The sequence below is a fragment of the Belonocnema kinseyi genome, chromosome 1 (assembly GCF_010883055.1).
Source record: "Belonocnema kinseyi isolate 2016_QV_RU_SX_M_011 chromosome 1, B_treatae_v1, whole genome shotgun sequence".
NCBI classification, from domain to species: domain Eukaryota; kingdom Metazoa; phylum Arthropoda; class Insecta; order Hymenoptera; family Cynipidae; genus Belonocnema; species Belonocnema kinseyi.
This window is the reverse complement of record NC_046657.1, coordinates 89125017-89135371: the sequence shown is the minus strand read 5'-3', so window position 1 is coordinate 89135371 and position 10355 is coordinate 89125017. Positions and strand designations below refer to the sequence as shown.

Sequence of the window (10355 nt, the reverse complement as noted above, 5' to 3'; positions counted from 1 at the left end):
GCTCCAAGGAGATTATGTTGAAAAATAAAAAAAAATTTACCCAAAAAAAATTGTTTTTATACTTCATTCTAAGGACTTATTGAACTACCCTCGTAGTATTGTTACTGAACTACCCAAGTGCGAAGTCACATACGGCCTAACATTGGCCCATAGTCGGCAAAAATATTGCCGAAGCTCGGCTGCCATCGTCGCGCCATTGCTGGATAGATAACTATGGTCTTGACTTGGCAGCCAGGGCTTGGCTGCCATTTTCGGCCCAACACTGGCTACGGTCTAACGATATGACAAAAAAGATATTTAAAAAATAAATATTAATTGATTGCGAGTACTTTGAATATAAGTATTAAGGTCCTGTTTAGATTGAATACATATATTTCATTTTGAAAATTATATTACAAATAAAATTTCTAACGCTACGGGGTATCGAACCTACATGTATATACCTAAATCTATCACCTAGCTGCCGGGAGTGCTAACCACTCCGCTAAACTGACAAGTTGAAACTCCGTGAAAAAGTCATCCTCATAAGTTGCAGGTCAGAAAAGTTAAAGAACCAAATTTTTAGCTCTCTTTTTCTAATTTGTTATTATTATGCGACGAAATGTTAACAGGAATAGCAACAATACAATAATATTTTTAAAAATAATTTAAATCGATTATAACTTTTCTTCGCGTAATATTTCATTTTTTTCCGTTGTAGCCTACTGGGCACGACCATTTGGGGGGTGTCACACAACTCACATCCCCCCTCGCTTTGTCCTTGGATAACACAGCCACACAAAAAAAAGTGTGCGGATTTGGTAACAAGACACACGTATTCTTATGGATTTTGGGGTGCTGAAATCAAATTCGGTATCAAAAATCACCCATCACGTCATGGTTGAGCCATAACCTCCAAAAATGACGATAAATCATGCACTGAGGCAAATAAATTTCAAAATAATGCCAGTGCTGCAAATTTTCACTTCAAAAACATGTCGAAAACTGTGAAGAATCAACCCTTGTCTGATATCAACTTATTTAACATAACTTTACCCAACAGAACCTGACCTCACCTAACCTGAATTAACAGAAATTTATTGAACTACACGTAAAGCTCTGGAAGCATATTTTCCCAGTAGCAAATGTGTGCTACATCGAATGCGTCAACTCGAGCCCAACCTAGAAATACATCTAACCTAGCCTAACCTAACCTAACCTCACGAAACACAATTAAACTGATTGTGTTGTCCCGTTGTGTTTGCGGTACCGTTTGAATCAGCTTGGGCTTAACCTGCAAAGAGGTCAAACCTATCCTAACCTAAAAAAATCTGACCTAACCTAACCTAGCCGAATGAAATTCAACCACACGTGTGTCAAGTTTTGTTAGATTAGGATAGGTTAAACCTCTATGTAGGTTAAGCCGAAGCTGAATGAAACGGTACCGCAAACACAACGGGACAACACAATCAGTTTAATTGTGTTTCGTGAGGTTAGTTTAGGTTAGGCTAGGTTAGATTTATTTCTAGGTCAGGCTCGAGTTGACCCATTCGATGTAGAACACATTTGCTACTGGGAAAATATGCTTCCAGAGCTTTACGTGTAGTTCAATAAATTTCTGTTAATGCAGATTAGGTGAGGTCAGGTTCTGTTGGGTAAAGTTATGTTAAATAGGTTGATATCAGGCAAGGGTTGATCCTTCACAGTTGTCGGCATGTTTTTGAAGTGAAAATTTGCATCACTGGCATTATTTTGAAATTTATTTGCCTTGGTGCATGATTTTTCGTCATTTTTTGAGGTTATGGCTCCACCATGACGTGATGGGTGATTTTTTATACCGAATTTGAATTCAGCGCGCCAAAATCCATAGGAATACGTGTGTCTTGTTAACAGATCCGCACACTTTTCTTTTGTTCGGCTGTGTAATTAATTGAAAATTTGATGCATTTTATGCGCTAGGGAAGTGGCAAACGACCAACATGAGTGTACCCATGGTGAAAGGAAATCGGAGCCGGTCGTTTGCGAATGAAACTAGAGTGTTTTTTTTCGACGATACTTCAAACATCGTAAATTCATTTTCAAGATTAAACTTGCAGGGTATGCAATTAGCAGCCTTTTCTTCAGCAATTCCTTTTCCATAATTTTCCACCGAAAACTCGAAATTCATCATTTATCCCTCTTTTTATGTTGAATCTTTGTTTCGAACACAGCTGCTTGCTATACAATGAATGTGTTCTTGCTCTGGATTGATGCACTATTTCTTTTTAAACAAGACCAAAGAGATTAATTAAAGAGAACCAAAGAGATTAATTAATATCAACTGAGCTGCACCCGATTCCAGCGAAATCGCGGTAAAATTTCAGACACAACCACGTCTCTTGACTGTGAGATAGGTTGTTACAGTCTGTAACGGAATCAATATGACGATCTGGAAAAAGTCTCGTGCATGCTTTTGTTCATGTGCATAACCTTTTCTGTCCCGATATCAAGGAATCTGAGCTCGTTCTTCGTTCATGGTACCACTCGAAATAAATAGAGTACACAGGTTCAATTGCCCGAAATATCCTATCATTTAGGATAGCTGTGAATATCTTATACAGTGTGTTCAGACAAGTGATTGGCCTGTAATTCTTTGTGTCAGCTAAGGTGCCTACTTTCAGCAGGAGTATTGTGCGCCCTTCCACCGATCACTCCGGAACAGTGATCCGAGATCTGAAATGAGATGTGGTCCAATGGTATGACAGGGCTATGTCCGTGTGAATATAGTAGGAGACGATGTATATGACTGAGTTGCGCGCGCAACCCATTTCTCCTCTTCTGAATTTGAAAACTCGAAGGTGCACGATTGCTGTTTGAAGCACTTCGGTAGTTCTATTTATATCTATCTGCTTTGAAATAAAATGAAGAGATTAGGATTTTTATATTTCCAGATTTCGATTCTGGCGATTCTCATGATTTGAATACTTCGCGCGCCTCCTTATAGGCGTATATTTTGAGGTTATGATATTTCAAGTATAAAATATAAATTATATAAATATTAATACTATTATATATGTATATAAATATATACATATACTAATAATGATAATATTATATTTATCTTATATTATAATAGTCTTATTTATATCTTGATCCGCATTTGAACGAAATTAAATAAATTGGCGATTTTGGAATTCATCTCGTTTGGATAAAAACTCAATTATTTGATTGAAAAATTAATTATTTTGTGGAAAATGTAACTATTCTGTAAAATAAGTCCCCTTTTCTATCAAAAGTTCAACTACTTTGTTAAAATTTATATTTTTTTTATTTGAAGGTTCATCTCTTTCGTTGAAAATACATTTTTGAAACTGACAATTAATCTATATCATTTTTAGTTAAAAAATCATGTATTTTGTTACAAATTCGTCTTTCTTTGTATACATTAAATTGTTTTATGAAAAATTTATACTTTTTAATCAGAAATTACAATTTTCGGTTGAATTATCAACTGCAAAATTTTTGGGTTGCAAAGTCGTTTTGTTGTAAATGCAACTGTATGGTTAAAAATTAAAATCATAATTTATGGGTAGAAAAATCGATTATTCACTTAAAGTTGAACTAATCAGTAAAAAAATTAATTATTTCTTATTAAGGATTCATAATTATGGTTGAAAATTCAACTATTGGCCTTTAAATTGGATTAAAAATTCAGCTTTTTTTGTACATAATACTCTTTTTGACTTTAAAATTAAATAATTTAGTTGAAAGTTCATGTATTTTGTTGGACATTGACCTTGTTTGGTACATCTTCTTGGGTTTAAAAGTCGATTAATTGACTAAGAGTTGAACTACTTTGTAAAAAATACGTTTTTTTAACAAGGTTTTTTAATTATGGTTGAAAATTCAACTATTTGGTTGAAAGTTTAACTCTTTGATTGAAAACTCATATTTTTCGCTTAAAAAATTCAATTTTTTATAAATAATTCGTCTTTTTGACTTTAAAATTAAATAATTTCGTTGAAAATTCATGTATTTTGTTTAAAATTGGTCTTTTTTGTAGATAATCAATTTTTTTGGTCGAAAATTCATCTGATTGGTTGACAATTTAACAACTTTGTTTAAAATTAACTTTTTTCTGTTAAAAATTATTCATCTTTATCTGAAAACGTAACTATTATATGATTGATGAAAAATTAATCTTATATATTGGTTAAGTTGGAAAATCTTTTTTTTTATAGAACATTAATCTTCTTGGTCAAAAATTCACCTTTTCCCTTGAAAATTTAACAATTTTGTTGAAAATTCTTTTTTTTTAGCACAGTTTTTATCTGGAAATTGAACTATTCCATTTTTGGTTGAAACTTTATCCTGTACATTGTATTAGTTAAAACACCAATTATTTGTTAGAAAATTAATTTATTTGGTTAAAAAGTAAACTTTTGATTTGAAACTTGATCTATTTGGTTAATTAGATTTTTTTCCTAAAATTAAAACTTAAATTTAAAACATTTTATTTTAAAATTATTTCTATTAAAAAAATCATAGTCAAAAAGAAATAAATTAATTTTTTATCAAATAATTGGTGTTTTATCTAATACAAAGTACAGGATAAAGATTCAACCAAAAATGAAATAGTTCAATTTCCAATTTCAATTGGTTTAAAAATTCAACTTTTTGTAGATAACACAAGCACACAAAAAAATTGGTCTGTCCGGTAGACTACACTACCATATATATATGTTTTTGGGGTCGTTGATTTCGAATCCGGGGTCCAAATAACCCAATCAGGTCATAGTTTCCCAAAAAATGCAAAAAGACACGTAAAAACGACGAAAACAGCGTTTTTGCGTGTATATTTTGTATAAAAACAAAAAATTTTATGTCTGGTCGACTTTACAACCATATCTATATGTCTTTTGGGTCACTGAATCTGAATCCGGGGTTCAAATAACCCTATCAGGTCATAGTTTTCAAAAAAAAGCAAAAATATACGTAAAAATGAGGAAAACAGCGTTTTTTTGTATATTTTGAATAAAAATTAAAGATTTTTATGTTCTGGTAACTTTACAACCATATGTTCATGCCTTTTGGGTCGCTAAATCTGAATCGGGGGTCCAAATAACCCAATCAGGTCATAGTTTCCCAAAAAATGCAAAAAGAGACGTAAAAACGACGTAATCAGCGTTTTTTTTTTGGATATTTTGTATAAAAACAAAAGATTTGTATATCCCGTCGACTTTACAACCATATTTATATGTCTTTTGGATCGCTGAATCTGAATCCGGGGTCAGAATGACTATGCCAGTTCAGATTTCACCGTAAAAAGCATAACTATTGTCGAAAATTGGCCATTTCGAATTTCTACGTTAATATTTGTATTTTAAACTCACGCAAACCTCAATCTTAAACATACAAAGCCCAAGTGAAAGAAGCCAGAATTCATAACCCTAAATCTGTCAAGCCCAAACTCAGAAATTCTTAAAACACATATCCTGAATTTATACAGCGTAATGAAGCGCAAATTGTCAAAAATGACAGCAATTCTATCTGTTGAAAATGTAAAACTTCTGCCGCGTTTTATATAGGTTAAATAAAGGTTCAATGATCGATAGACCAGTCAAGCACTTCATATTTAAGAGGCTGTAAACATCCTTCTTTTCCCTTAACTTCCAAAGACCTACGAACTCACGGCAATCCATCTCATAAATCGTTAATGTACTCATCAATACCCATGAATTCCAAACCACACTGAGAGAAATCGGTAGAGATTAATTCACGGAACGGCTCCTCGATCTAATAACTAGCTTTTGTCGTGAAAAGACAGCAAGAAATAGAGATACAAGGTCACGCTTTCGTGCGAGAACTGTTTTCTCAGAAGCTTCGACTTGAGAGCGAAGGTGTCGAAGTTTCACGCGTTAGGCCAGGCCCCTTTGCTCGCTCGCTCAAGTCTCCAGCTCATCGCTTTTAGATCAAACAACGAGAAATAAAATCGAGCGCGATTTATATTCGCGTGGCTATTTATATCCGGTAACTATAACAGTGATCCAACAATCCAAACAGTTATGGTACGTAAACAGCTCACTAATTCCAACCAGTCAACTACTTTTGAAGCACATCAATGCCAAAGAAATTCAGATGCATTTTGCTATATATGTGGCAAATTTGATGTGCCAGTAAATCGTAAATCATTTAGTGATGACCTTATATCAATGTATGAAGACTATTTTGGTATAAAAGTCCAAAACCAAACTGAAAATTGGGTTCCTTATAACGTTTGTGGTGCATGTTTTCAGTCACTTACTCGTCACAAAAGTAATGAAGGCAATAAGAAAACACTCAAAATTAGAAAACCAATGATATGGAGGCCACCTTTGCGAGAGGAAGACTGCTACTTCTGTATGACCAATCTTAATGAAATAAATAGAAAAAATAAAGGTAGTGTCAATTATGCTGATGTATCTAACGTCACAAAACCAGTGGAAGATAACGATACTTCAAAAACCTTCAGGAAATTGTCAGTGAGCAGAGGGACGGCTAATACGGTTGAAAACGATGACGAAATTGATCGTAACAGTGACGAAAGTATTCTGAAAAATGATAAATATGATGATTATGACGAAGATGGTATTGAATATGATGACGATGAATACAACGATGAAGATGAAGAACAGTACCTTCCACATAGCGAAAACCGTGGTGCTCCAGAGTTATTTACGTGGGCAGAATTTAATGACTGTGCACGAGATCTAGGACTTGCTACAGATGGTATGGAATATTTAGCTTCCATTTTCAAGAAAAAAATATGTTTGCTGAAAAAATAAAAATAAGTTCTTGTAGGAATAGAGAAAAAGGTTTTAGACAATACTTTAAATCTGAAGTTAATGAAAAGGGAAAATTAGTGTACTGTGATAATATTGATGGGTTGATGGAACAGATGAAACCCGGTATTTATAAACCAGAAGATTGGAGACTATTTATTGACGATTCCATGCGCAACCTGAAAGCAGTATTACTGCACAATACTGATGTTTATGCTTCAATCCCAGTTGCACATTCTACGGAATTGAAAGAAGACTATAGTACTCTTAAACTTCTTCTGGAAAAAATTAACTACTCAACGCATGAATGGAAGTTGTGTGGAGATCTTAAAGTTCTTGGGATTTTATTAGGACAGCAATCAGGGTTTATAAAACACCCTGTTAATTGTGTTTATGGGACAGTAGAAATCGCATCAAGCATTATAAAAAAAAAGAAATGGCCAAAAAGAACATCATTTGACGTAGGAAAATTGAACATAATTGAAAAACCTTTAGTCAATCCAAAAGATATTTTAATTCCACCCCTTCATATCAAGCTTGGTCTTATGAAGCAATTTGTCAAAGCTCTTGATATTGACGTTGACTACTTTCTATACTTGAGCAATCAATTTCCACAACTTTCCGAAGCGAAGTCGAAAGAGGGTGTATTTAATGGACCACAAATACGAAAAATGTTGCGGGATCTGGAATTCATTAAAAAAATGACAGACGCTGAAAAGGCTGCCTGGCTCAGTTTTAAGATGGTTGTTGAAAACTTTTTAGGCAATCAAAAAAGTGCAGATTACAAAAAAACTGTTTCTGATATGGTTTCAAATTTTTGTGAATTGGGTTGTCTAATGCACTTGAAGCTCCATTTTCTTGATTCTCACATTGACGAGTTTCCAAAGAATCTGGGAGATTTTAGTGAAGAACAAGGCGAACGTTTTTAACAAGACATCAAAGGGATAGAGCGTAGACATCAGGGACATTGGGATGTTAATATGATGGCTGACTACTGTTGGTCATTAAAACGAGATCAAGTTTCAAAGGGAACTAAACGGAAGCGACACCCACTCCGAAGATCTTTTGAAAAAAAAAAGAGTCTGATATTGTCGAATAAAATCGTGAGAGGCGAGGGCACTCACGCTAATCTAGCACCCCAACGTGAGAGGCAAGGGGAACTCACGCTAATTCAGCAACCCGATCTAGAAAGACGAAGGGACGTATGCTAATATAGCACCATAACGTGAGAGGCAAGGGGACTCACGCTAATCCAGCACCCCAAAGGGAACAGAATTTACTACGTCCACGCCGTTGTTCCTGAGTAATGCTGAAAGTAAATAAAACTTGTTCCAAAAAAAGTGTTTTATTTTTCTTAGATCCTACAATTTCAGGCAAGGGGAATCATGCTCATGGAACACCCAGATGGGACTATTGGAACCCCAGATTCAGATTGAGCGACCCAAAGGATATAAAGATATGGTTGTAAAGTCGGCCGGACATGATACTCTTTTAATTTTATACAAAATATACAAGAAAAAACGCTGTTTTCGTCATTTTTACGTCTCTTTTTGCATTTTTTGGGAAACTATGACCTGATTGGGTTATTTGAACCCCGGATTCGAAATCAGCGACCCAAAAGACATATACATATGGTTGTAAAGTCGACCGGATATGAAAATCTTTTTTTTTTATACAAAATATACACGAAAAAACGCTGTTTTCGTCGTTTTTACGTCTCTTTTTGCATTTTTTGGGAAACTATGACCTGATTGGGTTATTTGGACCCCGGGTTCGAAATCAGCGACCCCAAAAACATATAGATATGGTAGTGTAGTCTACCGGACAGACCACTTTTTTTTGTGTGCCTGTGTAATTCGTCTTTTTGACTTTAAAATTAACTAATTTCGTTGAAAATTCATGTATTTTGTTTGAAATTTGTTTTTTTTTGTAGATCATTAATATTCTTGGTCAAAAACTCATCTGATTGGTTAAAAATTTAACAACTTTGTTTAAAATTAATTTTCTCTGTCAAAAATTATTTAACTTTATCTGAGAATGTAACTATTATAGGATTGATTAAAAATTAATCGTATACATTGGTTAAGTTGGAAAATCGTTTTTTTTTGTAGAGCATTAATCTTCTTGGTGACAAATTCACCTTTTCCCTTGAAAATTTAACAATTTTGTTGAAAATTCGTTTTTTTTTTCTTGTTGAACTCAATTTTTCATCACAAAATTATTCCATTTTTGGTTGAATCTTTATCCTGTATTTTCAATTATGACTTCAAATATTATTTCAGTCTAAAAAAAATTTATTTTTAACCTATTCAATTTGAAATTTTTTAATTAAAAAAAGAAAATTTCGTTAATTATTAGAAATATTTGACCGTTCATTTAAAACAATCCATTACAAACAACTGTTAAAAACTATACAAATTTGAACGGAATGGTTCGAAATAGAAAGCCTTGAATTGTTAAATTTGTAATGAGCTAAATTTTAAGTTTGAACGCTACAATTTTAATTTTTAAAAATATTCAAAATTAATTTAAAACTTAAAATTATTTCAAACAATTTGAAACACGATGTAGATTTTTGCAGTTTTTAAAAAAAATTTAGCCTTTTGAGAATTTTAAAATATTTGAAAAGAATAACAAAAATTGTTGTGATTGCTAAGAAAATTGAAAATGATTTTTTATTTTGAAAAATTAATTTTAAGTGAGTATTTGAAAAGATTTTAAAAATTAAAAAAAAAGAATCAGGATGATTTTAAGGCAATTTTTTTATTTTTCAGTTTTTTAATTTTAGGAAAAAATCTAATTAACAAAATAAATTAAGTTTCAACCCAAAGTTTACTTTTTAACTAAATAAATTAATTTTCTATCAAATAATTGGTGTTTTAACTAATACAATGTACAGGATAAAGTTTCAACCAAAAATGGAATTTCGATCAAGAAAATTAATTATCTACAAAAAAGACCAATTTCCAACAAAATACATGAACTTTCAACGAAATTATTTAATTTTAAAGTCAAAAAGAGTATTATGTACAAAAAAAGCTGAATTTTTAACCCAATTTAAAGGCCAATAGTTGAATTTTAAACTATAATTATGAATCCTTAATAAGAAAGAATTAATTTTTTTACTAAGTAGTTCAACTTTAAGTGAATAATCGATTTTTCCACCCATAAATTATGATTTTAATTTTTAACCATACAGTTGCATTTACAACAAAACGACTTTGCAACCCAAAAATATTTACAGCTGATAATTCAACCGAAAATTGTAATTTTTAATTAAAAAGTATAAATTTTCCATAAAACAATTTAATGTATACAAAGAAAGACGAATTTGTAACAAAATACATGATTTTTTAATCAAAAATGGTATAGATTAATTGTCAGTGTCAAAAATGTATTTTCAACGAAAGAGATGAACCTTCAAATAAAAAAATGTAAATTTTAACAAAGTAGTTAAACTTTTGATAGAAAAGGGGACTTTTTTTACAAAATAGTTACATTTTCAACAAAATAATTAATTTTTCAATCAAATAATTGAGTTTTTATCCAAACGAGATGAATTCCAAAATCGCCAAT

General features: G+C 32.2%; 1 protein-coding gene across 1 annotated transcript in view; it reads right to left on the bottom strand.

Moving 5' to 3' along the window:
* LOC117168886 (dorsal-ventral patterning protein Sog) overlaps nt 1-10355 on the bottom strand; it is a 252006-nt gene that overhangs the window by 12800 nt on the left and 228851 nt on the right. The gene's annotated exons all lie outside the window — the stretch shown is intronic.